Source organism: Oncorhynchus mykiss, unplaced genomic scaffold, assembly GCF_013265735.2.
Source record: "Oncorhynchus mykiss isolate Arlee unplaced genomic scaffold, USDA_OmykA_1.1 un_scaffold_130, whole genome shotgun sequence".
NCBI lineage: Eukaryota > Metazoa > Chordata > Actinopteri > Salmoniformes > Salmonidae > Oncorhynchus > Oncorhynchus mykiss.
Genome location: NW_023493663.1, coordinates 1570744 through 1588559, shown reverse-complemented (window position 1 = coordinate 1588559; position 17816 = coordinate 1570744).

Here is a 17816-nt window from a genome sequence, read left to right as displayed (position 1 = left end):
GGTGGAGACAGTAGATCCCCTGAGGACAGTGTGTGGGTTGAGACAGTAGATCCCCTGAGGACAGTGGGTGGAGTCTGGAGACAGTATATCCCCTGAGGACAGTGGGTGGTTGGAGACAGTAGATCCCCTGAGGACAGTGTGTGGGTGGAGACAGTAGATCCCCTGAGGACAGTGGGTGGGTGGAGACAGTAGATCCCCTTAGGACAGTGTGTGGGTGGAGACAGTAGGTCCTCTGAGGACAGTTTGTGGTCTGGAGACAGTAGATCCCCTGAGGACAGTGGGTGGAGCCTGGAGACAGTAGGTCCTCTGAGGACAGTGGGTGGTGTCTGGAGACAGTAGATCCCCTGAGGACAGTGGTTGGGTGGAGACAGTATATCCTCTGAGGACAGTGTGTGGGTGGAGACAGTAGATCCCCTGAGGACAGTGTGTGGGTGGAGACAGTAGATCCCCTGAGGACAGTGGGTGGAGTCTGGAGACAGTATATCCCCTGAGGACAGTGGGTGGGTGGAGACAGTAGATCCCCTGAGGACAGTGTGTGGGTGGAGACAGTAGATCCCCTGAGGACAGTGGGTGGGTGGAGACAGTAGATCCCCTTAGGACAGTGTGTGGGTGGAGACAGTAGGTCCTCTGAGGACAGTTTGTGGAGTCTGGAGACAGTAGATCCCCTGAGGACAGTGTGTGGATGGAGACAGTAGATCCCCTGAGGACAGTGTGTGGATGGAGACAGTAGATCCCCTGAGGACAGTGTGTGGAGTCTGGAGACAGTAGATCCCCTGAGGACCGTGTGTGGAGTCTGGAGACAGTAGATCCCCTGAGGACAGTGGGTGGAGTCTGGAGACAGTAGATCCCCTGAGGACAGTTGGTGGAGTCTGGAGACAGTAGGTCATCTGAGGACAGTGGGTGGAGTCTGGGTACAGTAGGTCCCCTGAGGACAGTGGGTGGAGTCTGGAGACAGTAGGTCCTCTGAGGACAGTGGGTGGAGTCTGGAGACAGTAGGTCCTCTGAGGACAGTGGGTGGAGACAGGAGACAGTAGGTCCCCTGAGGACAGTGTGTGGGTGGAGACAGTAGATACCCTGAGGACAGTGTGTGGGTGGAGACAGTAGATCCCCTCAGGACAGTGGGTGGAGTCTGGAGACATTAGGTCCTCTGAGGACAGTGGGTGGAGTCTGGAGACAGTAGGTCCTCTGAGGACAGTGGGTGGAGTCTGGAGACAGTAGATCCCCTGAGGACAGTGGGTGGAGTCTGGAGACAGTAGGTCCCCTGAGGACAGTGGGTGAAGTCTGGAGACAGTAGGTCCCATGAGGTCAGTGGATGGAGTCTGGAGAGAGTGGGTCCTCTGAGGACAGTGGGTGGAGACAGGAGACAGTAGGTCCTCTGAGGACAGTGGGTGGAGTCTGGAGACAGTAGATCCCCTGAGGACAGTCGGTGGAGTCTGGAGACAGTAGATCCCCTGAGGACAGTGGGTGGAGACAGGAGACAGTAGGTCCCCTGAGGACAGTGGGTGGGAGGAGACAATAGATCCCCTGAGGACAGTGGGTGGGTGGAGACAGTAGATCCCCTGAGGACAGTGGGTGGAGACAGTAGATCCCCTGAGGACAGTGGGTGGGTGGAGACAGTAGATCCCCTGAGGACAGTGTGTGGGTGGAGACAGTAGATCCCCTGAGGACAGTGGGTGGGTGGAGACAGTAGGTCCTCTGAGGAGAGTGTGTGGAGTCTGGAGACAGTAGATCCCCTGAGGACAGTGGGTGGAGTCTGGAGACAGTAGGTCCTCTGAGGACTGTGGGTGGAGTCTGGAGACAGTAGATCCCCTGAGGACAGTGGGTGGGTGGAGACAGTAGATCCCCTGAGGACAGTGTGTGAGTGGAGACAGTAGGTCCTCTGAGGACAGTGTGTGGAGTCTGGAGACAGTAGATCCCCTGAGGACAGTGGGTGGAGTCTGGAGACAGTAGGTCCTCTGAGGACAGTGTGTGGGTGGAGACAGTAGATCCCCTGAGGACAGTGTGTGGGTGGAGACAGTAGATCCCCTGAGGACAGTGTGTGGGTTGAGACAGTAGATCCCCTGAGGACAGTGGGTGGAGTCTGGAGACAGTATATCCCCTGAGGACAGTGGGTGGTTGGAGACAGTAGATCCCCTGAGGACAGTGTGTGGGTGGAGACAGTAGATCCCCTGAGGACAGTGGGTGGGTGGAGACAGTAGATCCCCTTAGGACAGTGTGTGGGTGGAGACAGTAGGTCCTCTGAGGACAGTTTGTGGTCTGGAGACAGTAGATCCCCTGAGGACAGTGGGTGGAGCCTGGAGACAGTAGGTCCTCTGAGGACAGTGGGTGGTGTCTGGAGACAGTAGATCCCCTGAGGACAGTGGTTGGGTGGAGACAGTATATCCTCTGAGGACAGTGTGTGGGTGGAGACAGTAGGTCATCTGAGCACAGTGTGTGGAGTCTGGAGACAGTAGATCCCCTGAGGACAGTGTGTTTGTTGAGACAGTAGATACCCTGAGGACAGTGGGTGGAGTCTGGAGACAGTATATCCCCTGAGGACAGTGGGTGGGTGGAGACAGTAGATCCCCTGAGGACAGTGTGTGGGTGGAGACAGTAGATCCCCTGAGGACAGTGGGTGGGTGGAGACAGTAGATCCCCTTAGGACAGTGTGTGGGTGGAGACAGTAGGTCCTCTGAGGACAGTTTGTGGAGTCTGGAGACAGTAGATCCCCTGAGGACAGTGTGTGGATGGAGACAGTAGATCCCCTGAGGACAGTGTGTGGATGGAGACAGTAGATCCCCTGAGGACAGTGTGTGGAGTCTGGAGACAGTAGATCCCCTGAGGACCGTGTGTGGAGTCTGGAGACAGTAGATCCCCTGAGGACAGTGGGTGGAGTCTGGAGACAGTAGATCCCCTGAGGACAGTTGGTGGAGTCTGGAGACAGTAGGTCATCTGAGGACAGTGGGTGGAGTCTGGGTACAGTAGGTCCCCTGAGGACAGTGGGTGGAGTCTGGAGACAGTAGGTCCTCTGAGGACAGTGGGTGGAGTCTGGAGACAGTAGGTCCTCTGAGGACAGTGGGTGGAGACAGGAGACAGTAGGTCCCCTGAGGACAGTGTGTGGGTGGAGACAGTAGATACCCTGAGGACAGTGTGTGGGTGGAGACAGTAGATCCCCTCAGGACAGTGGGTGGAGTCTGGAGACATTAGGTCCTCTGAGGACAGTGGGTGGAGTCTGGAGACAGTAGGTCCTCTGAGGACAGTGGGTGGAGTCTGGAGACAGTAGATCCCCTGAGGACAGTGGGTGGAGTCTGGAGACAGTAGGTCCCCTGAGGACAGTGGGTGAAGTCTGGAGACAGTAGGTCCCATGAGGTCAGTGGATGGAGTCTGGAGAGAGTGGGTCCTCTGAGGACAGTGGGTGGAGACAGGAGACAGTAGGTCCTCTGAGGACAGTGGGTGGAGTCTGGAGACAGTAGATCCCCTGAGGACAGTCGGTGGAGTCTGGAGACAGTAGATCCCCTGAGGACAGTGGGTGGAGACAGGAGACAGTAGGTCCCCTGAGGACAGTGGGTGGGAGGAGACAGTAGATCCCCTGAGGACAGTGGGTGGGTGGAGACAGTAGATCCCCTGAGGACAGTGGGTGGAGACAGTAGATCCCCTGAGGACAGTGGGTGGGTGGAGACAGTAGATCCCCTGAGGACAGTGTGTGGGTGGAGACAGTAGATCCCCTGAGGACAGTGGGTGGGTGGAGACAGTAGGTCCTCTGAGGAGAGTGTGTGGAGTCTGGAGACAGTAGATCCCCTGAGGACAGTGGGTGGAGTCTGGAGACAGTAGGTCCTCTGAGGACTGTGGGTGGAGTCTGGAGACAGTAGATCCCCTGAGGACAGTGGGTGGGTGGAGACAGTAGATCCCCTGAGGACAGTGTGTGAGTGGAGACAGTAGGTCCTCTGAGGACAGTGTGTGGAGTCTGGAGACAGTAGATCCCCTGAGGACAGTGGGTGGAGTCTGGAGACAGTAGGTCCTCTGAGGACAGTGTGTGGGTGGAGACAGTAGATCCCCTGAGGACAGTGTGTGGGTGGAGACAGTAGATCCCCTGAGGACAGTGTGTGGGTTGAGACAGTAGATCCCCTGAGGACAGTGGGTGGAGTCTGGAGACAGTATCTCCCCTGAGGACAGTGGGTGGGTGGAGACAGTAGATCCCCTGAGGACAGTGTGTGGGTGGAGACAGTAGATCCCCTGAGGACAGTGGGTGGGTGGAGACAGTAGATCCCCTTAGGACAGTGTGTGGGTGGAGACAGTAGGTCCTCTGAGGACAGTTTGTGGTCTGGAGACAGTAGATCCCCTGAGGACAGTGGGTGGAGCCTGGAGACAGTAGGTCCTCTGAGGACAGTGGGTGGTGTCTGGAGACAGTAGATCCCCTGAGGACAGTGGTTGGGTGGAGACAGTATATCCTCTGAGGACAGTGTGTGGGTGGAGACAGTAGGTCATCTGAGCACAGTGTGTGGAGTCTGGAGACAGTAGATCCCCTGAGGACAGTGGGTGGAGTCCGGATACAGTAGATCCCCTGAGGACAGTGTGTGGGTGGAGACAGGAGACAGTAGATCCCCTGAGGACAGTTTGTGGGTGGAGACAGTGGATCCCCTGAGGACAGTGTGTGGGTGGAGACAGTAGATCCCCTCAGGACAGTGGGTGGAGTCTGGAGACATTAGGTCCTCTGAGGACAGTGGGTGGAGTCTGGAGACAGTAGGTCCTCTGAGGACAGTGGGTGGAGTCTGGAGACAGTAGATCCCCTGAGGACAGTGGGTGGAGTCTGGAGACAGTAGGTCCCCTGAGGACAGTGGGTGAAGTCTGGAGACAGTAGGTCCCATGAGGTCAGTGGATGGAGTCTGGAGAGAGTGGGTCCTCTGAGGACAGTGTGTGGAGTCTGGAGACAGTAGATCCCCTGAGGACAGTGGGTGGAGTCTGGAGACAGTAGGTCCTCTGAGGACAGTGTGTGGGTGGAGACAGTAGATCCCCTGAGGACAGTGTGTGGGTGGAGACAGTAGATCCCCTGAGGACAGTGTGTGGGTTGAGACAGTAGATCCCCTGAGGACAGTGGGTGGAGTCTGGAGACAGTATATCCCCTGAGGACAGTGGGTGGGTGGAGACAGTAGATCCCCTGAGGACAGTGTGTGGGTGGAGACAGTAGATCCCCTGAGGACAGTGGGTGGGTGGAGACAGTAGATCCCCTTAGGACAGTGTGTGGGTGGAGACAGTAGGTCCTCTGAGGACAGTTTGTGGTCTGGAGACAGTAGATCCCCTGAGGACAGTGGGTGGAGCCTGGAGACAGTAGGTCCTCTGAGGACAGTGGGTGGTGTCTGGAGACAGTAGATCCCCTGAGGACAGTGGTTGGGTGGAGACAGTATATCCTCTGAGGACAGTGTGTGGGTGGAGACAGTAGGTCATCTGAGCACAGTGTGTGGAGTCTGGAGACAGTAGATCCCCTGAGGACAGTGGGTGGAGTCCGGATACAGTAGATCCCCTGAGGACAGTGTGTGGGTGGAGACAGGAGACAGTAGATCCCCTGAGGACAGTTTGTGGGTGGAGACAGTGGATCCCCTGAGGACAGTGTGTGGGTGGAGACAGTAGATCCCCTCAGGACAGTGGGTGGAGTCTGGAGACATTAGGTCCTCTGAGGACAGTGGGTGGAGTCTGGAGACAGTAGGTCCTCTGAGGACAGTGGGTGGAGTCTGGAGACAGTAGATCCCCTGAGGACAGTGGGTGGAGTCTGGAGACAGTAGGTCCCCTGAGGACAGTGGGTGAAGTCTGGAGACAGTAGGTCCCATGAGGTCAGTGGATGGAGTCTGGAGAGAGTGGGTCCTCTGAGGACAGTGGGTGGAGTCTGGAGACAGTAGATCCCCTGAGGACAGTCGGTGGAGTCTGGAGACAGTAGATCCCCTGAGGACAGTGGGTGGAGTCTGGAGACAGTAGGTCCTCTGAGGACAGTGGGTGGAGTCTGGAGACAGTAGATCCCCTGAGGACAGTGGGTGGGTGGAGACAGTAGATCCCCTGAGGACAGTGTGTGAGTGGAGACAGTAGGTCCTCTGAGGACAGTGTGTGGAGTCTGGAGACAGTAGATCCCCTGAGGACAGTGGGTGGAGTCTGGAGACAGTAGGTCCTCTGAGGACAGTGTGTGGGTGGAGACAGTAGATCCCCTGAGGACAGTGTGTGGGTGGAGACAGTAGATCCCCTGAGGACAGTGTGTGGGTTGAGACAGTAGATCCCCTGAGGACAGTGGGTGGAGTCTGGAGACAGTATATCCCCTGAGGACAGTGGGTGGGTGGAGACAGTAGATCCCCTGAGGACAGTGTGTGGGTGGAGACAGTAGATCCCCTGAGGACAGTGGGTGGGTGGAGACAGTAGATCCCCTTAGGACAGTGTGTGGGTGGAGACAGTAGGTCCTCTGAGGACAGTTTGTGGTCTGGAGACAGTAGATCCCCTGAGGACAGTGGGTGGAGCCTGGAGACAGTAGGTCCTCTGAGGACAGTGGGTGGTGTCTGGAGACAGTAGATCCCCTGAGGACAGTGGGTGGGTGGAGACAGTATATCCTCTGAGGACAGTGTGTGGGTGGAGACAGTAGATCCCCTGAGGACAGTGTTTGGGTGGAGACAGTAGGTCCTCTGAGGAGAGTGTGTGGAGTCTGGAGACAGTAGATCCCCTGAGGACAGTGGGTGGAGTCTGGAGACAGTAGGTCCTCTGAGGACAGTGGGTGGAGTCTGGAGACAGTAGATCCCCTGAGGACAGTGGGTGGGTGGAGACAGTAGATCCCCTGAGGACAGTGTGTGAGTGGAGACAGTAGGTCCTCTGAGGACAGTGTGTGGAGTCTGGAGACAGTAGATCCCCTGAGGACAGTGGGTGGAGTCTGGAGACAGTAGGTCCTCTGAGGACAGTGTGTGGGTGGAGACAGTAGATCCCCTGAGGACAGTGTGTGGGTGGAGACAGTAGATCCCCTGAGGACAGTGTGTGGGTTGAGACAGTAGATCCCCTGAGGACAGTGGGTGGAGTCTGGAGACAGTATATCCCCTGAGGACAGTGGGTGGGTGGAGACAGTAGATCCCCTGAGGACAGTGTGTGGGTGGAGACAGTAGATCCCCTGAGGACAGTGGGTGGGTGGAGACAGTAGATCCCCTTAGGACAGTGTGTGGGTGGAGACAGTAGGTCCTCTGAGGACAGTTTGTGGAGTCTGGAGACAGTAGATCCCCTGAGGACAGTGGGTGGAGCCTGGAGACAATAGGTCCTCTGAGGACAGTGGGTGGTGTCTGGAGACAGTAGATCCCCTGAGGACAGTGGGTGGGTGGAGACAGTATATCCTCTGAGGACAGTGTGTGGGTGGAGACAGTAGGTCATCTGAGCACAGTGTGTGGAGTCTGGAGACAGTAGATCCCCTGAGGACAGTGGGTGGAGTCCGGATACAGTAGATCCCCTGAGGACAGTGTGTGGGTGGAGACAGGAGACAGTAGATCCCCTGAGGACAGTTTGTGGGTGGAGACAGTGGATCCCCTGAGGACAGTGTGTGGGTGGAGACAGTAGATCCCCTCAGGACAGTGGGTGGAGTCTGGAGACATTAGGTCCTCTGAGGACAGTGGGTGGAGTCTGGAGACAGTAGGTCCTCTGAGGACAGTGGGTGGAGTCTGGAGACAGTAGATCCCCTGAGGACAGTGGGTGGAGTCTGGAGACAGTAGGTCCCCTGAGGACAGTGGGTGAAGTCTGGAGACAGTAGGTCCCATGAGGTCAGTGGATGGAGTCTGGAGAGAGTGGGTCCTCTGAGGACAGTGTGTGGAGTCTGGAGACAGTAGATCCCCTGAGGACAGTGGGTGGAGTCTGGAGACAGTAGGTCCTCTGAGGACAGTGTGTGGGTGGAGACAGTAGATCCCCTGAGGACAGTGTGTGGGTGGAGACAGTAGATCCCCTGAGGACAGTGTGTGGGTTGAGACAGTAGATCCCCTGAGGACAGTGGGTGGAGTCTGGAGACAGTATATCCCCTGAGGACAGTGGGTGGGTGGAGACAGTAGATCCCCTGAGGACAGTGTGTGGGTGGAGACAGTAGATCCCCTGAGGACAGTGGGTGGGTGGAGACAGTAGATCCCCTTAGGACAGTGTGTGGGTGGAGACAGTAGGTCCTCTGAGGACAGTTTGTGGTCTGGAGACAGTAGATCCCCTGAGGACAGTGGGTGGAGCCTGGAGACAGTAGGTCCTCTGAGGACAGTGGGTGGTGTCTGGAGACAGTAGATCCCCTGAGGACAGTGGTTGGGTGGAGACAGTATATCCTCTGAGGACAGTGTGTGGGTGGAGACAGTAGGTCATCTGAGCACAGTGTGTGGAGTCTGGAGACAGTAGATCCCCTGAGGACAGTGGGTGGAGTCCGGATACAGTAGATCCCCTGAGGACAGTGTGTGGGTGGAGACAGGAGACAGTAGATCCCCTGAGGACAGTTTGTGGGTGGAGACAGTGGATCCCCTGAGGACAGTGTGTGGGTGGAGACAGTAGATCCCCTCAGGACAGTGGGTGGAGTCTGGAGACATTAGGTCCTCTGAGGACAGTGGGTGGAGTCTGGAGACAGTAGGTCCTCTGAGGACAGTGGGTGGAGTCTGGAGACAGTAGATCCCCTGAGGACAGTGGGTGGAGTCTGGAGACAGTAGGTCCCCTGAGGACAGTGGGTGAAGTCTGGAGACAGTAGGTCCCATGAGGTCAGTGGATGGAGTCTGGAGAGAGTGGGTCCTCTGAGGACAGTGGGTGGAGTCTGGAGACAGTAGATCCCCTGAGGACAGTCGGTGGAGTCTGGAGACAGTAGATCCCCTGAGGACAGTGGGTGGAGTCTGGAGACAGTAGGTCCTCTGAGGACAGTGGGTGGAGTCTGGAGACAGTAGATCCCCTGAGGACAGTGGGTGGGTGGAGACAGTAGATCCCCTGAGGACAGTGTGTGAGTGGAGACAGTAGGTCCTCTGAGGACAGTGTGTGGAGTCTGGAGACAGTAGATCCCCTGAGGACAGTGGGTGGAGTCTGGAGACAGTAGGTCCTCTGAGGACAGTGTGTGGGTGGAGACAGTAGATCCCCTGAGGACAGTGTGTGGGTGGAGACAGTAGATCCCCTGAGGACAGTGTGTGGGTTGAGACAGTAGATCCCCTGAGGACAGTGGGTGGAGTCTGGAGACAGTATATCCCCTGAGGACAGTGGGTGGGTGGAGACAGTAGATCCCCTGAGGACAGTGTGTGGGTGGAGACAGTAGATCCCCTGAGGACAGTGGGTGGGTGGAGACAGTAGATCCCCTTAGGACAGTGTGTGGGTGGAGACAGTAGGTCCTCTGAGGACAGTTTGTGGTCTGGAGACAGTAGATCCCCTGAGGACAGTGGGTGGAGCCTGGAGACAGTAGGTCCTCTGAGGACAGTGGGTGGTGTCTGGAGACAGTAGATCCCCTGAGGACAGTGGGTGGGTGGAGACAGTATATCCTCTGAGGACAGTGTGTGGGTGGAGACAGTAGATCCCCTGAGGACAGTGGGTGGGTGGAGACAGTAGGTCCTCTGAGGAGAGTGTGTGGAGTCTGGAGACAGTAGATCCCCTGAGGACAGTGGGTGGAGTCTGGAGACAGTAGGTCCTCTGAGGACAGTGGGTGGAGTCTGGAGACAGTAGATCCCCTGAGGACAGTGGGTGGGTGGAGACAGTAGATCCCCTGAGGACAGTGTGTGGGTGGAGACAGTAGGTCCTCTGAGGACAGTTTGTGGAGTCTGGAGACAGTAGATCCCCTGAGGACAGTGGGTGGAGCCTGGAGACAGTAGGTCCTCTGAGGACAGTGGGTGGTGTCTGGAGACAGTAGATCCCCTGAGGACAGTGGGTGGGTGGAGACAGTATATCCTCTGAGGACAGTGTGTGGGTGGAGACAGTAGGTCATCTGAGCACAGTGTGTGGAGTCTGGAGACAGTAGATCCCCTGAGGACAGTGGGTGGAGTCCGGATACAGTAGATCCCCTGAGGACAGTGTGTGGGTGGAGACAGGAGACAGTAGATCCCCTGAGGACAGTTTGTGGGTGGAGACAGTGGATCCCCTGAGGACAGTGTGTGGAGTCTGGAGACAGTAGGTCCTCTAAGGACAGTGGGTGGAGTTTGGAGACAGTAGATCCTCTGAGGACAGTGGGTGGAGTCTGGAGACAGTAGATCTTCTAAGGACAGTGGGTGGAGTCTGGAGACAGTAGATCCCCTGAGGACAGTGGGTGGAGTCTGGAGACAGTAGGTCCTCTGAGGACAGTGGGTGGAGTCTGGAGACAGTAGGTCCCCTGAGGACAGTGGGTGGAGTTTGGAACCAGTAGATCCTCTGAGGACAGTGGGTGGAGTCTGGAGACAGTAGATCCTCTAAGGACAGTGGGTGGAGTCTGGAGACAGTGGATCCTCTGAGGACAGTGGGTGGAGTCCGGAGACAGTAGATCCCCTGAGGACAGTGGGTGGAGTCTGGAGACAGTAGGTCCTCTGAGGACAGTGTGTTGGTGGAGACAGTAGATCCCCTGAGGACAGTGGGTGGAGTCTGGAGACAGTAGATCCCCTGAGGACAGTGTGTGGGTGGAGACAGTAGATCCCCTGAGGACAGTGGGTGGGTGAAGACAGTAGATCCCCTGAGGACAGTGGGTGGAGTCTGGAGACAGTAGGTCCTCTGAGGACAGTGTGTGGGTGGAGACAGTAGATCCCCTGAGGACAGAGGGTGGAGTCTGGAGACAGTAGGTCCTCTGAGGACAGTGTGTGGGAGGAGACAGTATGTCCTCTGAGGACATTGTGTGGGTGGAGACAGTAGATCCCGTGAGGACAGTGTGTGGGTGGAGACAGTAGATCCCCTGAGGACAGTGTGTGGATGGAGACAGTAGGTCCTCTGAGGACAGTGTGTGGGTGGAGACAGTAGATCCCCTGAGGACAGTGGGTGGAGTCTGGAGACAGTAGGTCCTCTGAGGACAGTGTGTGGATGGAGACAGTAGATCCCCTGAGGACAGTTTGTGGAGTCTGGAGACAGTAGGTCCTCTGAGGACAGTGTGTGGGTGGAGACAGTAGATCCCCTGAGGACAGTGTGTGGGTGGAGACAGTAGATCCCCTGAGGAGAGTGTGTGGATGGAGACAGTAGATCCCCTGAGGACAGTGTGTGGATGGAGACAGTAGATCCCCTGAGGACAGTGTGTGGAGTCTGGAGACAGTAGATCCCCTGAGGACAGTGTGTGGGTGGAGACAGTAGATCCCCTGAGGACAGTGTGTGAGTGGAGACAGTAGGTCCTCTGAGGACAGTGTGTGGAGTCTGGAGACAGTAGATCCCCTGAGGACAGTTGGTGGAGTCTGGAGACAGTAGGTCCTCTGAGGACAGTGTGTGGGTGGAGACAGTAGTTCCCCTGAGGACAGTGTGTGGGTGGAGACAGTAGATCCCCTGAGGACAGTGTGTGGGTTGAGACAGTAGAGCCCCTGAGGACAGTGGGTGGAGTCTGGAGACAGTATATCCCCTGAGGACAGTGGGTGGGTGGAGACAGTAGATCCCCTGAGGACAGTGTGTGGGTGGAGACAGTAGATCCCCTGAGGACAGTGGGTGGGTGGAGACAGTAGATCCCCTTAGGACAGTGTGTGGGTGGAGACAGTAGGTCCTCTGAGGACAGTTTGTGGAGTCTGGAGACAGTAGATCCCCTGAGGACAGTGGGTGGAGCCTGGAGACAGTAGGTCCTCTGAGGACAGTGGGTGGTGTCTGGAGACAGTAGATCCCCTGAGGACAGTGGGTGGGTGGAGACAGTATATCCTCTGAGGACAGTGTGTAGGTGGAGACAGTAGGTCATCTGAGCACAGTGTGTGGAGTCTGGAGACAGTAGATCCCCTGAGGACAGTGGGTGGAGTCCGGATACAGTAGATCCCCTGAGGACAGTGTGTGGGTGGAGACAGGAGACAGTAGATCCCCTGAGGACAGTTTGTGGGTGGAGACAGTGGATCCCCTGAGGACAGTGTGTGGAGTCTGGAGACAGTAGGTCCTCTAAGGACAGTGGGTGGAGTTTGGAGACAGTAGATCCTCTGAGGACAGTGGGTGGAGTCTGGAGACAGTAGATCTTCTAAGGACAGTGGGTGGAGTCTGGAGACAGTAGATCCCCTGAGGACAGTGGGTGGAGTCTGGAGACAGTAGGTCCTCTGAGGACAGTGGGTGGAGTCTGGAGACAGTAGGTCCCCTGAGGACAGTGGGTGGAGTTTGGAACCAGTAGATCCTCTGAGGACAGTGGGTGGAGTCTGGAGACAGTAGATCCTCTAAGGACAGTGGGTGGAGTCTGGAGACAGTGGATCCTCTGAGGACAGTGGGTGGAGTCCGGAGACAGTAGGTCCTCTGAGGACAGTGGGTGGAGTCTGGAGACAGTAGGTCCCCTGAGTACAGTGGGTGGAGTCTGGAGACAGTAGATCCCCTGAGGACAGTGGGTGGAGTCTGGAGACAGTAGGTCCTCTGAGGACAGTGTGTTGGTGGAGACAGTAGATCCCCTGAGGACAGTGGGTGGAGTCTGGAGACAGTAGATCCCCTGAGGACAGTGTGTGGGTGGAGACAGTAGATCCCCTGAGGACAGTGGGTGGAGTCTGGAGACAGTAGATCCCCTGAGGACAGTGGGTGGAGTCTGGAGACAGTAGGTCCTCTGAGGATAGTGTGTGGGTGAAGACAGTAGATCCCCTGAGGACAGTGGGTGGAGTCTGGAGACAGTAGGTCCTCTGAGGACAGTGTGTGGGTGGAGACAGTAGATCCCCTGAGGACAGAGGGTGGAGTCTGGAGACAGTAGGTCCTCTGAGGACAGTGTGTGGGAGGAGACAGTATGTCCTCTGAGGACATTGTGTGGGTGGAGACAGTAGATCCCGTGAGGACAGTGTGTGGGTGGAGACAGTAGATCCCCTGAGGACAGTGTGTGGATGGAGACAGTAGGTCCTCTGAGGACAGTGTGTGGGTGGAGACAGTAGATCCCCTGAGGACAGTGGGTGGAGTCTGGAGACAGTAGGTCCTCTGAGGACAGTGTGTGGATGGAGACAGTAGATCCCCTGAGGACAGTTTGTGGAGTCTGGAGACAGTAGGTCCTCTGAGGACAGTGTGTGGGTGGAGACAGTAGATCCCCTGAGGACAGTGTGTGGGTGGAGACAGTAGATCCCCTGAGGAGAGTGTGTGGATGGAGACAGTAGATCCCCTGAGGACAGTGTGTGGATGGAGACAGTAGATCCCCTGAGGACAGTGTGTGGAGTCTGGAGACAGTAGATCCCCTGAGGACAGTGTGTGGGTGGAGACAGGAGACAGTAGATCCCCTGAGGACAGTTTGTGGGTGGAGACAGTGGATCCCCTGAGGACAGTGTGTGGAGTCTGGAGACAGTAGGTTCACTGAGGACAGTGTGTGGGTGGAGACAGTAGATCCCCTGAGGACAGTGTGTGGATGGAGACAGTAGATCCCCCGAGTACAATGTGTGGATGGAGACAGTGGATCCCCTGAGGACAGTTCTTTCTATACCAGTAGCTGATCTTCATAGGCCAGTTTGGGGTCTTTATAGACCAGTAGGTGGTCTTTATAGGCCAGTAGTCAGTCTTTATAGACTTGTCTCAGGATGGTAAGTTGGTGGTTGAAGATATCCCTCTAGTGGTGTGGGGGCTGTGCTTTGGCAAAGTAGGTGGGGTTATATCCTTCCTGTTTGGCCCTGTCCGGGGGTGTCCTCGGATGGGGCCACAGTGTGTCCTGACCCCTCCTGTCTCAGCCTCCAGTATTTATGCTGCAGTAGTTTATGTGTCGGGGGGCTAGGGTCAGTTTGTTATATCTGGAGTACTTCTCCTGTCCTATTCGGTGTCCTGTGTGAATTTAAGTGTGCTCTCTCTAATTCTCTCTTTCTCTCTTTCTTTCTCTCTCTCGGAGGACCTGAGCCCTAGGACCATGCCTCAGGACTACCTGACATGATGACTCCTTACTGTCCCCAGTCCACCTGGCCGTGCTGCTGCTCCAGTTTCAACTGTTCTGCCTTATTATTATTGGACCATGCTGGTCATTTATGAACATTTGAACATCTTGGCCATGTTCTGTTATAATCTCCACCCGGCACAGCCAGAAGAGGACTGGCCACCCACATAGCCTGGTTCCTCTCTAGGTTTCTTCCTAGGTTTTGGCCTTTCTAGGGAGTTTTTCCTAGCCACCGTGCTTCTACACCTGCATTGCTTGCTGTTTGGGGTTTTAGGCTGTGTTTCTGTACAGCACTTTGAGATATCAGCTGATGTACGAAGGGCTATATAAATACATTTGATTTGATTTGATTTGATATGCCACTAGGTGGTCTCTATAGGCCAGTAGGTGGTCTCTATAGGCCAGTAGGTGGTCTCTATAGGCCAGTAGGTGGTCTTTATAGGCCAGTAGGTTGTCTTTATAGGCCAGTAGGTTGTCTTTAAAGGCCAGTAGGTGGTCTTTATAGGCCAGTAGGTTGTCTTTATAGGCCAGTAGGTTGTCTTTAAAGGCCAGTAGGTGGTCTTTATAGACCAGTAGGTGGTCTCTATAGGCCAGTAGGTGGTCTTTATAGACCAGTAGGTGGTCTTAATAGGCCAGTAGGTGGTCTTTATAGGCCAGTAGGTTGTCTTTATAGGCCAGTAGGTGGTCTTTATAGGCCAGTAGGTGGTCTTTATAGACCGGTAGGTGGTCTTTATAGGCCAGTAGGTGGTCTTTATAGGCCAGTAGGTTGTCTTTATAGGCCAGTAGGTGGTATCTATAGGCCAGTAGGTAGTCTTTATAGGCCAGTAGGTGGTCTTTATAGGCCAGTAGGTGGTCTTTATAGACCGGTAGGTGGTCTTTATAGGCCAGTAGGTGGTCTTTATAGGCCAGTAGGTTGTCTTTATAGGCCAGTAGGTGGTCTTTATAGGCCAGTAGGTAGTCTTTATAGACCAGTAGGTGGTCGTTAAAACCCAAAGTAGTATCTGCACCACTATAATGTCCTGACTGTCAGTCCCCTCCAGGCCGTGTGAGTCTGGTTACTGGTGACAGGCAGGACAGTCTTTAAGAGGTCTTTTATTCCACTATAATGTCCTGACTGTCAGTCCCTCCAGGCCGTGTGAGTCTGGTTACTGGTGACAGGCAGGACTTTAAGAGGCTTTTTATTTCACTATTGCCTTTAGATCTCCCCTCTCCCAACATCTATCTCCCCTCTCCTCTCTCCCCCTTTTCTCTTCTCTCTCCTCTCTCCCCCTCTCCTCCTCTCCCATCTCCTCTCTCCTTCCTCTCCTCTCTCCCCTCTCCCCTCTCCTCTCTCCTCTCTCCTCTCCCCTCTCCTCCTCTCCCATCTCCTATTTCCTCTTCTCCTCTCCTCTCTCCCCTCTCCTCCTCTCCCCTCTCCTCCTCTCCCCTTTCCCATCTCCCATCTCCACTCTCATTCCTCTCCTCCTCTCCCTGTCTCTTCTCATGCCTCTCCTCTCACCTCTCTTTTCTCTCTGTTCTCTCTCTCTGGACATGAGGCAGGCCTGAGCAGGACCGGAAACACATGAACAAACTCTCCGTTGAAGCACTTTGCAGAAAGAGCCTGAAGCCACAGCAGAGCTTCTCTCTGAAATGGCCTTCTTCCTTTTGCTAGGAATGAGCAGAAACACACACATGCTCGCACCCCTAAGTAGGTCTGTTAACAATGTATGTCTCTTCAATAAAACATGGTTTCAGAGTTAATGTTTAATGGTTCTGTCCAGGAGAATTTACACACGAGAGCATATATAGGTCAATACCCCTCTATACCTCACTCACCCCCCTCATTCTCCTCTCTTCTCTCCCTTCTAACCACTGTTTAACCGACAAAGTAGGTCCATTTAGAGAGAGACAGAGAGAGAGAGACAGACAGACAGAGAGAGCGAGAGAGAGAGAGACAGACAGAGAGCGACAGAGAGAGACAGAGAGCGAGAGCGAGAGAGAGAGACAGAGAGACAGAGAGAGAGAGAGAGAGACAGAGAGAGAGAGACAGAGAGAGACAGAGAGAGAGAGAGAGAGAGAGAGAGAGAGACAGAGAGAGAGAGAGAGAGAGAGAGAGAGAGAGAGAGAGAGAGAGAGAGAGAGAGAGAGGGAGAGACAGAGAGAGAGAGAGAGAGACAGAGAGAGAGAGAGAGACAGAGAGAGAGAGAGAGACAGAGACAGAGAGAGAGAGACAGAAAGAGAGACAGACAGAGACAGAGACAGAGAGAGAGAGTGTCTTACCTCATGGCAAAACACTACGAGTCCTTACGCCATGGTAAGACACGAGTCCTTACCCCATGGCAAGACACTATGAGTCCTTACCCCATGGCAAGACACTACGAGTCCTTACCCCATGGCAAGACACTACGAGTCCTTACCCCATGGCAAGACACTACGAGTCCTTACCCCATGGCAAGACACTATGAGTCCTTACCCCATGGCAGGACACTACGAGTCCCTACACCATGGCAAGGCACTACAAGTCCCTACCCCATGGCAAGACACTACAAGTCCCTACACCATGGCAAGACACTACAAGTCCCTACCCCATGGCAAGACACTACAAGTCCCTACCCCATGGCAAGACACTACAAGTCCCTACCCCATGGCAAGACACTACAAGTCCCTACACCATGGCAACCCTGCCTCCCTACAAGCTGTGGGTATTGATCATATTCCGGCCTCAATTAGAAAAGGGGACCGTCTGAAACAGTTAAACCAAATGGAAAGTTTTTGGATTTACAAACTACAGGCCACTAAATACCCTGGTTTAAATGGGGATATGGATTTACAAACTACAGGCCACTAAATACCCTGGTTTAAATGAAGATATGGATTTACAAACTACAGGCCACTAAATACCCTGGTTTAAATGGAGATATGGATTTACAAACTACAGGCCACTAAGTACCCTGGTTTAAATGGAGATATGGATTTACAAACTACAGGCCACTAAGTACCCTGGTTTAAATGGAGATATGGATTTACAAACTACAGGCCACTAAATACCCTGGTTTAAATGGAGATATGGATTTACAAACTACAGGCCACTAAATACGCTGGTTTAAATGAAGATATGGATTTACAAATTACAGACCACTAAATACCCTGGTTTAAATGAAGATATGGATTTACAAATTACAGACCACTAAATACCCTGGTTTAAATGGGGATATGGATTTACAAACTACAGGCCACTAAGTACGCTGGTTTAAATTAAGATCTTGATTTCTCACCTTTCCTGTAGGGTCGTGATGGGTCCACTTGCTGTCATCTAGTGGACATTTTGCTCAATTGCCCTCAGCTATGTTTCGACTGTTGATGTTTTGCTGTGTTCTAGTGTACCATGGAATATATAGCTTTCTCATTGTTGACACTTCTCCCAGTCATATTTAAGGTTAGAACTAGCTTTAGAAGTGTTCTGATACTTCTAGCTTGGGAGTTGTATATTTATGATAACATAGCTACAGTATTTCACTTTTTTAATGTGTATCGTAGCTTACTAACTGTTGTCCAATCAAATGTGTAACCACTCCCTCTTCTAATTAGGGCTGATTGGAAAAGCTGTTCAAAAGAGGACATTGCATTATTTTTTTGTACTCCCTGACGAAGGCCATGCAGCTGAAACGCGTCAGATTTTTTAAAACGTTGTTTCTATTGAGCATGACATACTAATAGAGGCATTTTAATTAATTATATGAAGAGTGCCTTGGTCCTCCTTTCTTTTTGATGACCAATTCACCCCTTTTACCAAAGAGCACCGCCAGCTGGTCGAAGGTGAGGGTGGTGTCTCTACAGGCCAGGTCCCGACGGGCGTCCTCGCGCAGACTGCAGCGGTAATGGTCGATCGGGGCCCTGTCGTTCCCGAGCCGGC